Raw genomic sequence first — 18099 nt, 5'->3', positions numbered from 1 at the left:
TTCCGAAGTTGAAAGCCCTGGTTGAAATTCCTTACGTGGGAGGTCACCCCTGCTCTGCTAGCCAAGAAGCCTGTTTCCTTTCGTCTTCCCACTTGCTCTCAAATGAAACTATCAGACCCGCAGACCCTCTTCCTTCCCTGATTCGAGAACTGATTCCACCATGTCCAGAAAAGAAGGCTGGTGAAAGTTCTTAATGCATTTGTTGGGAACACTCTGCATTTATTACATGAAGGCACAGATGCTTGATGACCCGAGCAGCCATTCCGCATGGTGTGGGCCAAAACCCATGGTCACATCTTGTCCTCTCCAGCCCCTCACTGTCCTCACTCAGAAACACACTGTCAAGCCCATTCTATTGTCATAAGCTTTATCTATTTATTTCCATTGTTTGTTGACATCTCCCAGAAGTCTTTAGAACAGGGCTTCTGAACCTGCCAATTTCAGACACTGCTGCCTCTCCACCATTATTTCTAGGGCCCTGTGTCTCAAGCAGACCTTGAAATTAGCGCTGTGATTCTGCTTGTCATGTCTGGCATCTCTTCCCAGGGTGGCCCCATGGCTGGATAACTAGAAGGAGCTAACCTGATTACCTAACCGTGTTCTCTGGGCCGGAGGCCAGCCCTAGGTTGAGCAGTAATCCCGTGTGTCACCCGGCTATTTCTCTGGAAAGGTCAACTAAAGATGGGCAGGCCTTCGTAGATGTCAGACAATAACGAACTCTTAAGAAGTATAGGTCATTTTTCAGAAGTAGAAATTATAAGTTTGTTGTTATTGTTGTTGCTGTTTTTTCTGCAAATTGAGGCACCAAATTTGATTCATAATCTCTCAATATTTAGAATGAGGCAGAATACGAATACAAATACAAATGACTCAGCGCTTAGCCAGGATTCCCTGTGTTTCGACCTTGAACTCCCCACTCCTCTCCCACACCCCCACATCCCCACCTCCCACCCCAGACATAAGTGGCAAGCTTATGACCAAGGTTTTGAGAATTGGGTGACAGATGGGTATGGCACATTGAAAACGGGGAAATTGGGACCCTCACAACAGTTCGACACTTTCGAGAGAAGCACTTCATAGACATGGAGAACATCAGCAAGGGTGACTCCCAGGATCACCAGAGTCACTCTGGTGTAAAGAACTGGATGGGGGTGACTGGGGTAGGTAGACTTTGGGAGCAAACGAGTCTGTTTGGATTCAGACTCTGCCCAATGGCAGTAGCCGCCAGTGAATGACTGAACTCCGACATGCTGTCTGGTATTGCAGACACCTTTTGTAGCTTCTCACTGTGTGACTCATCTCTTTGGAGGTCCATGTTCGACTTCCTTCTTTAACTTCTTTCAACTATTCTACACGATCATGTGATTATCAGTGCCTAACACACTTACCCCTTGTCTGTTTCCTTCATGACACATTCCTTAGAATACATATGATACCATTATCTCTCCCCACACACACACTGGCTTCTGAGATTGACAAAAGCTAGAACTAGCTCCGTTTTGGGTGCTTCTGTATCTTCAGCACCAAGCATCATGCCTGGCATCAGTCACTAAGGAAATAGTTGTTAAATAAACCAATAGGTGGGGGGGGGTAGGAGAGATGACTCAGTGGTTAAGAGTATTGCCTGCTCTTCCAAAGGTCCTGAGTTCAATTCCCGGCAACCACATGGTGGTTCACAACAATCTGTAATGGGGTCTGGTGCCCTCTTCTGGTCTGCAGACATACACACAGACAAAATATTGTATACATAATAAATAAATATTTAAAAAAAACTAATGGGACATTTATCTATATTCTGTGGACTACAGATAAAAAGTGGACACTAACCCAAGTGGCTTGGCACAGATTAAATCGTGTAGTGTGCACTAGCAATTTTCTAATTGTCATAACAAAAGCAAGGGTTTACTTGAACTCAGTCTCCATCACAGTGAGGAAGGCACAGCAGCAGGAATATGAGGCCGAGGGTCACATGGCATCTACAGTCAGAAACCAGAGAGAGAAGAGAATGCTGGTGCTCAGCTCACTTTCTCCTTTTTATTCGGCCTAGGAATGGTGCTAGCTGCATTTAGTGTAGGGCTTCTCCCATCAGCTAACCCAATCTACAAACTCCCTCACAGTCATGCCCGGAGGCTTGTCTCCTAGATGACTCTAGGTTCTGTCAAATTGGCAATCACTATCAACATCAGACCATGTAAAGTTCTGTGAATAATTCCTGTCATACAGCAAACACTCAGGAAATAAAAGACACCTCCTAGTTGGTCTTAATGTTTAGAACACTGGTCTATAGCCTAGGGTGCTGTCTCCATGTTGATGACTTCTCTTACTTGAAGTTGTACTTGAGTGCATATACTGTCCTCAGAAGATCCCCAATAGGCCTTAAACCTTCAACCCGAGACCATTATTCTACTCTCTAAAGATATTAGAATAAACCACAGAGATTGATGCCATTAGATGGTAGGGAATAAATGAGAGCCTTGTTTACCCAAAAGTTTTGGGACCAACATTCTAATTCTCAATCAGACTTAATTTACTTTCATGATCAGCTAAACCACAAGAGTTCTGAATGAGGAACCCAAGGGACATGCTTTCTTGTCTGAGTCCTTTCTTTTTCTTAGCTCTGTGATCATGGTTAAATCGGTTATCTTGTTTTATACATTTTTTGGTCCCTTCATCAACCAGATATAATTCAAAAAAGGAATAACTTTTTTAAAGCATACAGATATAAAATTGGGTCTCGACATGAAAAACTATTTGATCTCTTGGCCGGATACTTTTTTTTCCTAATCTGTAATATTCTTGAGTTAAAATGGATGATATTTAAGACATCTAACTGTTCATTGCAATCCAAAGATTTGAAATATGAAGAATCTCTGTTCTGGAAATTGATTTTTCCATTTGAATTCTCACTGTACTGACTTACACAGTTGCTTTCACCAAGGCTGCAATCTTCACTGAGCTATTTGCAACAATGGGGGTGGAAGGAATAGCTTAGTCCATTGGTACTCCCATAGCAAAACGTCCTAGCCTGGGTAATTCATAAATAATAGAAATTTGTATCTTACAGTTCTGGGGTCTGGAGGGTCCAAGATCACAGAGACAGCAGATTCAATGTCTAGTGAATGGTCTTGGCCTTGAAGATGCCCTGAAGCTCTGTCCTGATGCCCTGGAAGGGCTAAGGGTACACGTTCTACCCTCTTTGTAAAGGCACTTATCTCACACATAGGAAAGAACACATGGTAACACTTCATGCTATGCTCGGAGCAAGAAATGCTCCCAAAGAGAGGTGTGAGGTCCAGATAGAGGAAGTAGGTCTCTAGGATATCTTTAAAGGACATATACTGTCTCTGATCCATTCCTCTGAACCCCTCTCCTCTGCTGCCATGAGGGGAGCCAGCCTGCTCTATAAGCCCTGTCCCCTTCAATTCTCTGATGCAACATGACCTTGGCAATGAGCCCAAGAATCGTGGCCTAAGACTTCTTTTTTTAGGTTTCTTAGTACTTGTTACAGCAAGATAAAGCTAATTACCATGTTAATATTATCACACTGTGTGTGAAGTTCCAACCCGGGCCTGGGAAGACACCGTTATTCAGACATTAGCCATTTGGAAAGTGCATTTGCTGGTTTTGAGTCCATATATTTCACACTATGTTAAACTTTCTGATCTTGGCTAAGTTGAGGTCATCTGATGGTTAGTCCATTTGAAAGGAGTTAGATTGACTGGGCCAACAAGTCTAGGAGGGACTTTTGAAGTTAGGTTAGCTGAGGTAGAAAGACCAGCCCTAAACATAGGAAATGCCATCCCTTGTACTGGGGTCCTGGACAACACTGAAGAGGGAAGGTTAGCTGAGGAGCAGGGTGTGCCGCTCTCTGCTTCCTGACCATGGCCACAGTGTGAGCAGCTGCCTCCTGCTGCAATGAACTGCGTCCCCTGGACCCTAAGCTAACCCTTTCCTTCCTTGAGTTGCTATTTCATCTCGGCAACCAGCAAAGCAACTCATATAAGTAGCAAGAGAAAGATGAGATGTAGAAAAACCAAAGGACCAAACTCTCAGTTTCAAACGTCTTCATTCAGCCCAACAGACCACCAAAGGGTATGTAGCTAACCCCTCTCTGAAACTGGAAATTCTCTGCCTTCTTCATCCATTCCCTAGGAATCTGAATTGTGTACACTGTGACCGACTTCCTTAATGATCCAGCTCAGGAAATGTGAAGTAGTTTGGAAGTAGGAGAAAGGCCAAGTAGGTGGTAAAAAAAAAAAAAATTATAAGAAGACAGAGAGTTCCACACAGAAGGAGTCAACAGCCTCAAAGGGCAAGGAAACAAATCTGTGGCCACCCAAACATGCCCAATCTCTCATCTGAATAGGAGGAGATGGAGAACATTGGAAGGCAAGACCTTAAACTAATCAGAGAAGTGAACTCTTAAAAGGTGACCTGCACTTCTGGGGAAAACCTCTCTGCGGACCGGCCTGGACAGCCATCTTGAAGGACTGGAGGAAATTCGAGCTCCGTTTGGACAGCTGGGACTTTCCAGAGAAAACCCAGGCTAATGAATCTAGTCAGACCCAGACAGGCCTCTATAGTTCTGTTCATTTTTCCTTCATCCAGGTTATTCTTCAGAGTCCAGCATTTGAGGGCAACCTGAGTAAATCTAATACCATCTCAGGTAATGTTATACTCAGCTGCCCTGCCATGGAGCTAGTTTTCCGCATTCCATTTCGATTTGATTCCTTTAGCATCTCTTTCCTGGCAGCCCACCTCCTCAGTGAAGATGATTCCACCCTGATATATAGTTGGGCCTGAGGTGCAATGAAATCACATTGCCTATAACCCACACAGTCTCACTGACCTGATTTCCATAAATAGATAAATTCATCAAGGAAAAACACAGGATCAAACTCTAAAAGCCATCTCAGGAAATGATTCGTTTCAGATGTTTGCCTCGGGTCAAATTAAATTTTCAACTATCTCTAAAACCCACGTCTGTCTATATTTTTCAAAAAGAGATTTAGATTAAATAAGCTTCCTGGATAAGTTCTAATATATGATCAATTTTTATGTCATGCACACTCTTTTTCTATGGCCGGTAGAATAGCTGAGAACAGGATAAATCTTCCAGAGTGTAGTAGATGTCACTTTACAAATGACAACAGAGACTAGGGGGGAAGCAATAGATGAGTTTCCCGAGGTAACAAATTTTCATTTACTTCTCTAGTTATTCATTTATTCAACATTCACTCAAAGAATAGTTATTGAATGTTTACTCTATCTAGTCTCTGTTGTAGACTGAGAAAGAGAGCAGACTACGAACCTGCTAGAGCTAGCATAACAAAGTATCATATACCAAATGTTATAAGCGGCAGAAAAGAAGTGCTTCACTTCTTCGGGGCGGAGGTCTGAAGGCAAGGAATCAGCAGATTTGACCTCTTCAGAGGGCTGCGAGGCACTTTTAATTTTACATCTTCCCCCGATGCTTTACTACCCGTCTCTAGTCCTTTAGAGATTCATCTTGATAAATATTTTGGAATGTCAACTATATGCCAAGCCGGAGTTGTGGAAAAATGGAAAATTTTTGAATCCAAGAATTAGCGTGTGTATCTTTGGAGGCTAATTCTCTTGTCGCTGTTCGTTTTATTACACTCTTGTGATTTCTTGTTTTGGGAAGTCCTAGGGATCAAACGCCGGGCCAAGTGCATGCTGGGTAACCTCTACCACTGGGCTACATCCTCAGTCCTTCAGTTCACTTTTCAACTGACTTCTAATAGGCGGAGCGACTAGGCATTAAAACTCCATGAAACTTGCCAGGCAGTGGTGGTGCATACCTTTAACCCCTGTATAGGTAGGCAGATCTTGAGTTCTTGAACAGCCAGGGCTGTCTCAAAAATGTCTCAAAAAAAAGAAAAACATTAAACAAATAAAAGAAAAACTTTACAAAGCTCATCTGTATGCCATAGACTGGGACTGACTAACTGCGGAAAAACAAAGGAAGGAAGCTCCATTGTGGCTTAATAATTACATAAAGGTAAAACCTGATTGACACGTAACACCTGTTAACCTACACACAGAGCAAATGCTTTTCCTCCTCCAAGTGATAATTACTTTGGAATTATAAAACAAAAAAAATAATAGAATTTCTCATTTCTTCACAGTCTTCGCTTTGCAACATAGTCCATTATCTCTTCAGATGTTACCTGCCTCTGTGGTAACATTGTGAGAACTCTCTACTCAGTTCAAGTATTCCCGAAATAAATTCTGGACCCAGAGAACAGAGGTGTCAGAGATGATTTCAATGGTGCTGTGGTCAGTGTAAACACTGCTCAGTGGGAGGCAGACATGATACTTTCATTAATCCAAGCCAACACTAAATTGGCATGGACTGAAGATCAAAATACAATGCCGGCTTGCATTGAGTACCCAAATACAGACACTTTTCTACAGTGTTGAATTCCACATTTATCAACCACCATCTTGCTAGTGTTGATCTCATAACTACATGTCTTGATGGGGGTTCTTGTCATGACTCTGCATCTGCTACCCTGTGACAGAAAACAGAAGTCCCCAAATTATTCACCAGGCGACTCTCATTGGGTCACCTGTTTTTCATGAACCTCAGTTCTGCTCACTGGAAAAACAGCGGTGGGGGTGGGGACTACCAGCCACATTCCTCGGGGCCATCGTGAGAATCCACTGAGGTACACATGGCAAAAGTATTTTGTAAAATGAGACGCACTGTGCAAATGCGACTTCATAGTAAGGATGTTATTGGCTTTTCTTGATTCTGTCAACTGCAGAGGTGATTAACCGTGTTTTCTGTCTTTAGCCAATTCCTTGATTTAAGCACCAAGCAGATAAAGACCAAAATATTTACCAACATGCTTTGAATTCGTTTACAACCTGGATGACTGTCTGACGCTATTATGGCCCAGTGTGGAAATAGTTTACCTTAGCCACAGACCTCACTGAGCCTGGCTGTGTGTCAAGGTAATATGGTGTAGCTGTTGCGCCCAACAGCTCTGAGGCAGACATAGTTGGCTTCAGTTCTAGCTCAGCAATTTGCATAAGCTATTTGATCTCATGGAATCCCCATTTCTTATCCTCTACAAAGGAGGCAAACAAAATGCCAGCCCACTCAGAGGAGTCTGTGGGTAAGTGAAACAGGGGAACAGGGTCACTTGCTGAGCTGACAACAGCCACTCAATAGGTGGTTCTTCTTTTCTGATAGTATTGCCAAAAGGACATTTTACTACCTAGCCCACCATCTGATTTTATGAAGTTGTTCCATTTCAAAAGCAAGAAACTCGCATGAGCGAGCAAAACATAACTCTCAACGCCCTCAGTTCCTAGTGAACCTGTGTTCATGCTTCAGAAGCCACTGCGCTCCTCTGTTCATTCTCAAGAACCATTCCATTAGAAAATCCACCCATGGCTCCTTCTGGACTCACTGGAGAGAGCGGCTGACCCATTTTGGGATCTGGAATCTCTCCTCCTTTTTGAAGAACGAGTTAACATCTCCGTTACCCGCTCATCTTTTGCTTTCTGGGGGACTTCAGTAGTTACTGAGATCACCCCTCAGCTCGCATCCACCCAGGCACTGAGAATATTTCGCGTGTGTGCTGTTTGTCCAACATCCCAGTGTTCTCCGTGGTTGGGCCCAGGGTGAGCCCGAGTCTGACGGAGCTCATTTCCAGCAGCCAGGCTCTGTCGGACTGTCCGGTCGTCGCTATGGACTCGCAGTCCACCCCCTCTCTGCATTGTTTGTGCATGTGGCCAAGTCATAGAAGGCTGAGTCACAATTTCCTCCCCAACAAAATAGGGTAATAATAACTGCTGTGGCTGGCTCACAGGGTGAAAATAAATGAGGTGAAGTGTGAAAAACATGCCACCCCCCCCCCGAAAAAAAAACAAAGCAAACACACACATTGAAAGTATTGTTTGTTCTTCTTCCTCTGTCCTGCCGACCACTTTCTTTGCTGCAGATTTCAAAAACAAAGTCTGAATTTAATGGTTCTGTTGGCTGTTATCATGACACCATCTGCCCCAGGCAGCCGGGCTATCACTTCCTTGTTCTTCTACTCTCAAACACAAAGGGAAATATCTTTTTTTTTTGTGGTCTTGAAAAGTTTCAATCAGCCCAATTAATTTATTTGCTATTTACACCCAGTGTAGTATTTATATATCCACATTAAGATACCTGTACAGTCAGAGCAATCCACTCTCGAAAGGGAGGACGAAGAAAAGAGTGCGAAGAAAGATCTGGTGGGGTGAGACAACTAAGCTGCATGTCATCCATGTAGCTGGACGTATTCTGCATTTCAGGGAGTCGGAGAAGACAAAACTACCGGGAAGCAGCTCAGGGTAGCTATGGACACCCTGGTTAATAACAGGAGGCGCAACAACAGATACACTTCTGATGCCCCCACTGAACTCTGAGAAGAGATCACAAGGAGAGTTTTGCAAGGAGGCACAAGAGTCTCTTGGGCGGTGTCTGTAACAGCAAGTTTTCGAAGGAGGAAACACTGCCCAAGTGATCACTTTTATATACGGTGCCTAAATAAGATGAGGGAGGCACATCAGCCCACGCAGTTCCGTGAGGAAACTTCTGGAGGAGGGGAAGTAACATGGTGTGTGCATAAATATGCATAGTAACGGGGCTTGATAAAGACTGAAAATTAAAATGTCTGAAGTGGCTTATTGTCAGACCATTGAGTTCTGTACCTTCCGCCTGCATTTTAGCCCGACCTCGGTGAGTGACTAGGTCACCATTAGGCTGAGACTTCATGGGAGAGTGGAGAATGTCATCTTTTACTCTTTGAGCAATATAGGGAGCACTGTGCTGTAGACAGCTGATCGGTAGGGGGCAATGACTATTTCACAAACTAAGGCCATTTTTTTTTTTTTACCAGGAGGGCCTTCCTATCACCTTTGAAGAGAGAAACTGTCAAAAGCCAAAATTTCCATTATAAGCAGTTTTGGATACAAGGAAATTTTAAGCAACTGTGCATCATGGGCAGAGGTGGACACACTATTCTTTTGAGGCCAAATTCACTTGCCACTGTTTTTTGTAAGTAAAGTTTCAGCAGAATGTAACTGTATGTCCTTGGTAGCTTATCAACTGTCTGTACACCAGCGTTACTTCACCGTGGTAGAGTCGAACCGTTACGGTGGAGAACTCGTGGCCTGGAAAACTTCAACTATCTACTGCTGCATAGAAGAAGTTTGCCAACTCTTACCAGAGAGCCAAGAGAAGAAGCTCATTTAATCCTATAGAGTCTGGATGGTCACAGTTACTTCCCCACCAATTTTCATTATTAATAAGTTACCAAAACATCGTCTGAAAAGCTGAGTAAGCAAGTGTGCAGGCATTGATGTAGCGGGACGTGCTGCCCTAGAGACTCCTGTGTTCCATTTACACTTTGAACTTGAATCTTAAGAATTCCATGACACTCTCCCCCACCCCCACACACAAGCTGAACACACTCAGAGTCTTCTAAAGAAAACAGACACTCTTTCATGGGCAAGTGCTGTCTTAATTGCTCGGAGCAGGAAGCAGATGCGCCTCAGTTTGTCCTGATAGCTGCCAAAAGAGAACAACAGGTAAACACGGGTTTGAAACCAAAGTCCTCCTTTTGGGAAGACGAGCCCTCTAGCTGTTTCCTCGGCCGTGGTCACCGAGCCCATCACTGGTTCTGTAAACATAAACGCGACAGCTAGTCTACCGCACATCAGGGATCCTTTGCTGGAAGGTTCATTATCCTTTATCTACCTTAAGGGAGCATAGCCATAGTCAATGGAGAGGTCTCCCACATCAAGGAAGATACAAATGACTTCCAAAAGGGAATGTTGCTGGGGGTTTTGTCCTGGAGGCCTTTTTGTGTGAATAGCAAGAAAACTTCGCCACAAACTTGAAGCCAGGCCTGGTAAGAACACAGTGCTTACAGATCACATTGTGTCCAACCTGCTCCCCGTTTGGTGCATTTTTCTGAATCTCATTTTCCTGTTGTCCTATTCCCCCCACCACCACCACTTATTCTTCGCTTTATTTTATCGTGTGTGGTATTAATAGGTAATCCACCTTAAATCCTTTCTGGAACAAGGCTGGGTATAAGTAAACAAGTTAAAATGAACTGGACTGTTGAATAGAGTTATTTAGTATTGTCTGTCTGAGCCCTGAAAAAAAAATAATGCCTGCCAAAATCAACAATTTTGTTTTGGCATCGTAGCTGCTGAGGCTTTTCTTTCAAACAGAAATTGCCCAACAGGTTCATGGGCTTCTTGTTGCTTCTGCAGACGTGTGATTTCAGGACTGTTCGGCGAGAATGAAGAGGATGTTCGTTTTGCTGTCTTCCGTGCAGAGGAGGTGGCTCATGTAGCTTCAGGACGGTAGACTTGCCTGACGACCTCACCAGTATATCACCTGCATGAAGTCTCTTCTAGGAGGAAAAGTCCCAGTCACTAGTAATTTGAATAGTGCTCGACTATTTACCAGAAGTTTATACCCATGGCATCTTCTTCGGGTCTTGTCATTACCCCGTTAAGTTTGGTTTGTGGCCAAACTACAGCTGAGGTGTCTGAGACTCTGAGAAATCGAGCAATGTAGGGAGGGGACCTGGGCTTCCAACTTAGGCTCTGAGGCAACACCATAGCCCTCTCGCCTCTTCTGCGCTCTCCCTAGCCCTTCAGCTTATTTCCAACCATCTGATGCATGAGCCATACAATCCGTCTGCTAGGAAACAGGTCGTAGGGCGTAGTAAGAGACTGAAATACCAGATCCTCACTGTCCAGCGGTCGCTTTACATCACTGCATTGCCACAAACTGGGTGCCTTAAAAGAATAGATGCGGATGCTCTCATGCTTCTGGGAAGCAGAGGCTGAAGTCAAGGTGTCAGGAAGACCACGCTCCCTCTGAAGATCAGAGGGGAGAACTGGAACTTTATGTCCCTCAGTTTCTGGGGGTTCTAGAAATCCCTGGTTTGGGACCACATCACTGCAACCTGGTCTTCTACAGCACCCTCTTTTTCCAGACGTCTTCTCCTCCATCTTCTTCTCTAAGATGTGTGTGGTTGCACTATTCCTGCAGGACAAGCCTCTCTTCTTGGGACCTAGAACTTTGGCCACATAGGGTCATACTTTTGGGTTCTGGGGTTTGGGATATGAGCACATATTTTGAGAGTCGCGGTCCAATCTGCTGAAACCTCTGAACCCAAGTCACAGTTTACCCACCCTGAAATTTAAAATATAATTTATCTTGAGGATGAACACTGAACAAAATTATCTAAATAAAAGTGATCCCAATGTCAGTAAGAGGGTTTTCCCCCTCCCCTTTCTCTCCCTTCTCCTCAGGAGAGCTTCAAGGACAAGCACACTCATTTTGAGACTATTTTCTTTATTAGAATGACTCTCAAATGCATACTCAAATTCTCCATTTCTTTCATTTCCTCCTTAGATTGCCTTTTCCTCACACACTGCATTCATGCTTAGGACAAAGAACAACATACTTGTTTAACTCCACTTTGTCCCAGACGAGGACAGTGCTTATCGAAGCTCCTGTGGTGGAGGATAAGAGTTAATTGTGTAAAAGAAAACAAAACTGTCGTGGCGATAAAGAGTGGCGGTGAAAGTTTCCAATGCTTGGCTTTCATCTTCTTGCAAACCAAGAACAAATCTGTGGAACCTCCTGCCCATGGCCAAGGGCATTTACAAGACTTTTATTAGCAGCCGGGCCTCCAAAACTACCGCTCTCTTAGAATGGCCACGTTGACATTTACTTTTCTTATATTCTGGGGAGGGAGAGTTTTGTTTTCTTTTTGTGGGGGAGATTTCTTTGTTTTTGTTTTTGGGTTTTTTAATTTTATTTTTTTTGGTTAATATTCTACTTTTTTATATATTTTACTTTTCCATTCAGTTATTTACACTTCCTTCCCTCCTTCCAATCCCCTCCCACTCCCCCATACCCTCTCCTCCCTCTCCCACCCTGCTTGAGAGAGGGCAGGGTTCTTGAGAAGTCCAAGGCCCTCTCCCCTACATCCAGGTCTAGGGAGTTGTGCATCCATATAGACTAGGGTCCCAAAAAGCCAAAACATGCCGTAAAAACAAGTCCCACTGCCTTTATCAATGGCTTCTCAGTCAGCCCCCATTGTCAGTCACAATCAGAGAGTCCAGTTTGATCACATGCTCATTCAGACCCAGACTGGGGTTAGAATAAAAATGTCAACATAAAAGTTATGTGTTTGTCTAATACTATAGTTTTAGCAGACTTCATTTTCCAAATGACAGTCATTTTTCCCAAGTCTGCAAAGGGTTACTTTATACCCCAATTTAACCCCAGGAACACGATATCTTATGTTCCCCTTCTTGAGTAGTGTGACAGACACCAATGCAGCAGAACACCTAATGTCTTTCTGACTTTTACACCCTTGCCTTTGCTTTCGCCGAGATGTACATCTTACTTACACGCAACACTACTGTTTTCCCTCCAATCAGATATGTTTTTAATCAAGTAAACTTTTCTCTTGATATCTTTTTCAAGACTGAGTTATATCTCATTAATGCTTTCCGCAATATTAAATTTACTTTTTCTTTGAATTTATTCTGGTACCATTCATTCCATGATCACATATGTAGCTTGCTAATGTCATAAATACTTCTCTCTCTCTCTCTCTCTCTCTCTCTCTCTCTCTCTCTCTCTCTCTTTCTGTCAGTGTTTTCTTTTCTAGACAGAATCTCACTATGTAGCCCTAGCTGCCCTGACTGAGTAGACTTGGTTGGCCTCAAACTCACATAAATCTACCTGTCTCTCTCTCCTGAGAACTGGAAATAAAGACTGTGCTGGCATGCTCAGCTCAGAAGTATTGTCTACCTTTCTCCCTTCTCCTCCACATTCTGTGGGACATACTGGAAGCAGCAAAAAGCATCCTAGACCAGCTACCCACCTTTCCCACTTACCTGTTCAGTCCTAGAGATGTAGCCCACCCTCCTGATGACTGGTGTTGGTTCAACGGGAGCCATCAGAGTAGTGGAGATGGTCCTCTATCAGATCTAGAGACAAGGTATGCCCTACTTCCAGGGAGTGGGGACTGCACCTTCCTTCACCCAGTCCACTAAGAGGGGTACATCATGAGAAAGCACTGTTTCTATATATTTATTGGGACAACGTAGTTCCATCATTTGGCAAATTTATCAGTGTTAAATATATTGGATGTGGAAAAAATTCCTTCCTGGTGTTCATTTAAACAACCCTCTGGAAGATCTTTGTCTGTATGGGCCCTACATGTTCAACATTGAAGAGAATTTCTTCCCTCTTACCTCTACATTTTATAATTATTTTTCTCTCCAAGGCAGGCATGTCCCCACAGTCAATGTCAGGGTGCAGTGTAAGTCACCCACCTCCTCCCTTCCCTCTACACCCTAGAAGCATTCTGGCCCATTTGTTTGAAGATAATGTGGAGAATCAGATGTAATGGGTAACAGTAAACCTGTTAAAGCTATCCAAAAAAAAAAAAATGAAGTCATTTATGTTGTTCTAATCATTGTCCTTGATTATATATATATATAGTTATATATATAGTTTTATATATATAGTTATATATATAGTTTTATATATATATAGTTATATATATATAGTTATTGACACCTTTTTCATCTAGTGGTCTAGTTGGGAAACAGGGTAAGGTTTTGTCAATCTGTAGTGTCTTCTCCAACCTTGGTTAAAATAAAATATGTGGAAAGCTTCATAGAATAGCTTCTGGCTGTCCTATAAAGGCCCTAATTAAGGACACGATTAGAAATACCTAAAGTCTCCTTTCCTGCCCTTCAGGTTATTCTACTCTGAATAGGAAGGTGTGTCCTCACCCTTCCCCCAGCCTGCCCAGTCTCCTAGCTTGGTAAGACATCTTCTCTCATAGCCTCAGAAGGAAAAGATCTTGTTTTCTCTGCTCCCTGGAAACTCCTCTTGAGAAAGCTTGCTCTTCAGACCATGGTCCTGTCATTCTCCAGTTCTGGAGAAACAACCCTATGTCGTGACTGACGCACAATCCAGCCAAGTCAGGTGAGCCCTACTAACAGCCCAGCCTGTCTCTAGTGATCTTCTGTCCGTAGGCGCTGTGTGCAGTGTCTCTCTGGCCCTTGTGGCTCCCACTGTCCTATGTTCTCTGCTAATCAGCCACTTCACTCCTTCTCTCATAAGACCAGGGACAAATGAAAACACAGATCTTTTGTTCAAAAACAAAAAAAAAAAAACAAAAAAAACAAAACCATGAATTTCAAAGTAGCAACATCACGGCATTAACCCAAACATGGGCCTTCTAAATGCAGCAGCCGATGTTATTACACAGGTACGCCTTCCCAGAAAGCGAGCCTGCTAAGGCACCTGCCTTTCTTCTAATACTCTTCAACTTTGTGCTTCTCGTACTATCTTTGACTGTATTTGTGCCTCAGATCAATGAATTTACAGTAAGAAAAATTGACATCTAACCCTAGTTCATAATCCAGCCTTACTTGGATCGCATTATTGGCTCCACTACACCTAAAATTATCGGAGATGACTCAGAGTGATATCCTATTCCCAGGGAAGCAACTTCTTGAACAATCAAAAATTCATAATATGGAAATAATTTGTCATTCAATAATCAAATTTGACACCTAGCCAGTTTCTCACTTGATGCTAAGGACACAAAACTGCAGACGTATGTGCCTTAGGTAGTATACAGTCTAGTGAGTATAGTCAGACTTTGAGAAATAATTCTAGAACTACCAGAAAGCAACATGATAAAGAAGTAGGTAAATAGGAAGGGAGAGGGGGAGGAAAAAAATACATAAATAGGATAATCAGAGCTTCTTTTCTTTCATGTGTGTGTGTGTGTGTGTGTGTGTGTGTGTGTGTGTGTAAGGGGGGACTCTGACTTACCCCAAATATGTTCTCCAGAATATCTTTCTGAAAAGATGAATTATTCAGAGGTATTTTCTCAAGCCCTTTGACCCTGTCCTTTGGAGAAAAATGTGGAGAAACTAGTTATAATAGCTGCAGATATCTTTGGCCATTTCTTGAACATACATGGAGAGAGAAAGAGAGACATAGAGACTGGGGGAAGAGAAGAAGGAGGAGGAGGGAAAAAAACATGCCATCTACCTATCCAACCATAGAAAACAACGTTCAGTGTTTTGTGCAACCCTGGATAATCCACGCTGTTTCTGAGCCATCTGTGAAAGGAGCATCCTTTCCACAAAGCATCTGCAAATCCGGCAAGCCATCCTGAGATGAGTGCGCCAGTGGATATCCACTGTACATAAAGGGAGAAGTAGATTGCACACACTACAGGAAGCTTCCTAAATAAGTTGTGCAACTTGACCCTTCAAAAAAGCTACTCATAAACAACAGGCACAGAAAACAGGTTTAGTAAAACTTCACCAGACTCTATTGGCACTACTGCCAGTCAGCAGACTTTTCAAAAAGATGTCATCTTTGGAGGTTGCACTCCCTAGGCTAACAGCATTTGAAATACTAGTATTTATGATTACTCTTCCGTAGAAACGATGTTTGACCAAGAGGCAACAGTTAAAAGCATAATTCTAGTCTAGCACTAAGAGGCTGAGAACCCAGACACAAAAAAGAAACTATTCCTACTGGTAGCAACACCCCCCCACACACACACACCCCATCAACCTCGCTGAAAACGTACAGTTGAAGAAGAGAGAGAGAGAGAGAGAGAGAGAGAGAGAGAGAGAGAGAGAGAGAGAGAGAGCCAATCAGGGAACTCCTGGTTTTGTTCTGGTGCTTTTTCCTGGAGACACACTCTGGTGCAGCCCCTTTTCCCATCTCTTTCAATGTCGTGTGCCATCCCTACTGTCGTCTGTCCGTGTGTCTCACTCCCTACCCGCTCTGTTCAGGAGCAGCCTGTCCTAACAGTCTGGGTTCAACACATCAAGAGAGGGGCAGAGAAACCTCCATTTTCTGAGGTAAATCCTCTTCCTCCCAGGCTGGCCTTGCTTGATTCCTGAGATTCCATCGGCAGAGTCACTGCTGTAAATGATGAAGTAATTGTCTACATTCCTTCTTAGTGACAGCTCACCAGAGGGAACTCCAGTGGCGGAGAATAAAGCTCCCCGATGCCTAAGGGAAGAATAAGTCCCATCTCAGAGCCAGGAGCTCCGAAGGAAAGGACCAAACTCCAGAGGACAAGCCTTTCTGTTTTATAAGCACACAGAGGTCTAGAACCTCTCGCCAGCCATCTTGTTCTGAAGCTGCTAACTCTCAGCGGCCTGCGGAATGATTACAACCTGGAAAGTCACAGGAAAGCTCCAGCGGTGCTGCCCGTTTCCCCACGCCGGCTACAACAATGCCAGGATGTGCTCGGCCTTCCTCTCAATTCAAATACTTGGCCATTGGCTGCAATGTTGAAGTGGCCTCTCTAAGCCTCCCAGCATCCTTAGACAGCAGTGAGAAGCTCATCATCAGAATTCCTGATGAGATGCTCGAGTCAAGAGCCATGGCTCTCCACACCCCTCTTGTTGGCAGACTGCTAGAGGAGATACTTCTCTGGGGTACTGTAGCTGCCAGGGCGAGCAGTAGGGTGTATGTCAACTGAGCTTCCTCAGTCAGCTGCCCACAGAAGCAACAGATGAGAACAGAAGGGAAGGTAGGCTTAGAGTCACGCCTACCTTCCTAGGGCTGCTGCCGCTAATGATGATGCGGATGCTGAAGATGATGCTACTGATCATGAAGATGCTGATGCTGATGCTGATGACAATGATGATGATGACGACGACGATGATGATGACGATGCACTCTTCACGTTCTATAGACCATCGACCTCTCTAAGACTCTGTTTCTTCATCTGTGTAATGGCGACAATATTATTGGGACAATATTGTTCACACCATGGGGCTGTGGATAAAACATCGAGGGGCAGTTTACAACAAAAGCATTCTCCATGACAGTTTCTTACTCATGTGGAGCATCTGCATTAGCTAACGTCCTTACTCCCAACAGAGAAAAAAAAAATTCTTTTAATAATTCTTACATTCTAGCTATTTTAACTAAACTCCAATACAACTAGCCCAAGAACTTACATCCCCAAGACTCGGCAGAGATTTTGAAAGCCTTGACTGCATATAGATTTTTGAAATGATTTCTAGGCAGCAGGGAAAATGGAGGACTCTTCTTAGGAAATTAAAGATGTGAATTTGGGATGATAAATATTTACTTGGAGCACTCAAACCAATTATTCTGTTCATCTTAGAATTACCAACAAATGAATTGACAATAGTCTTTCAACTTCTTACTCCATAGGAAACATGGGCGGGTGGGGGAGAGAGAATGGGGGATGGGACCCTCTCTGTGTATTATGAGAACACCCAAATAATACTTAATGTTTCCGGGGATATTCTAATCAAGTATCCATGGTAATGAGACTGCAAAGGACTTCCCCAAAGTGGCCTAATTTACCCATACAGCCCCAAGAATAAACATCTGGGGCTATAGCATAAGCCTCCAAGTCTTTCTGAATACAAAAAATCGATAGCTTGAACTCAAAGAAAGAAAAGGACTCAGCACAGGGCTTCAAATTCCTGAGGTGGGAGGGTTCCACAGATCTCAGCATGCTGACACAGCAAAGGGGCAGCTAAGCCAAGTCAGGGAAGCAAGGCGTGGGCATGAGGAAGACTGGGAAAAAGAAAGAGGGTTCACGCTTCTTTCGTTTTTTAATAAAGGATTTCTCAAACTGCTCAGCCCTGGGTAGAGTCAATCAAATGGTTTCTTTTCAAAAGCGTGCCAGCCCAGCACCATAATAGAGTTGGGCAAAATGATGTTGTTTGGAGCCTCCAATGGGAAATCATAAATTCTGAGTGATTAATGGTTCTTTATGTGCCACTGGCTATTAAAACATTTCTTCTGCTCTTGAGTCATGACGGAAGCTACAGCTTGAATTTAATTGTTCAATTTGCTTTTTGCTTTCCTGACTGAGCCAGCATTGGACTGGGGAGCTGAAAGTTTATACAGTTAGCAAGACCTCAGGGAACAGGCGCTGAGCTGAGCCAATGAGGACGCTGACGGAGATTATCTACAGTGCGTGGAAACGCAGATTCAGAAAGAACAAGGATGATTAG

At 43.5% G+C, this 18099-nt stretch overlaps 1 long non-coding RNA gene across 1 annotated transcript; it reads left to right on the top strand.

Moving 5' to 3' along the window:
• The first annotated feature begins 13842 nt into the window (after nt 1–13842).
• On the top strand, nt 13843–17191 carry LOC146895823 (uncharacterized). Its single transcript, XR_015001636.2, has 2 exons — nt 13843–14044; nt 16054–17191. It is a non-coding gene; the product is annotated as an uncharacterized LOC146895823 (long non-coding RNA).
• Nucleotides 17192–18099: the final 908 nt, after the last annotated feature.

Source organism: Myodes glareolus, chromosome 1, assembly GCF_982192425.1.
Source record: "Myodes glareolus chromosome 1, mMyoGla1.1, whole genome shotgun sequence".
Classification (NCBI taxonomy): domain Eukaryota; kingdom Metazoa; phylum Chordata; class Mammalia; order Rodentia; family Cricetidae; genus Myodes; species Myodes glareolus.
The sequence above is the reverse complement of the archived record's forward strand: the minus strand, read 5'-3'. Positions and strand labels throughout refer to the sequence as shown.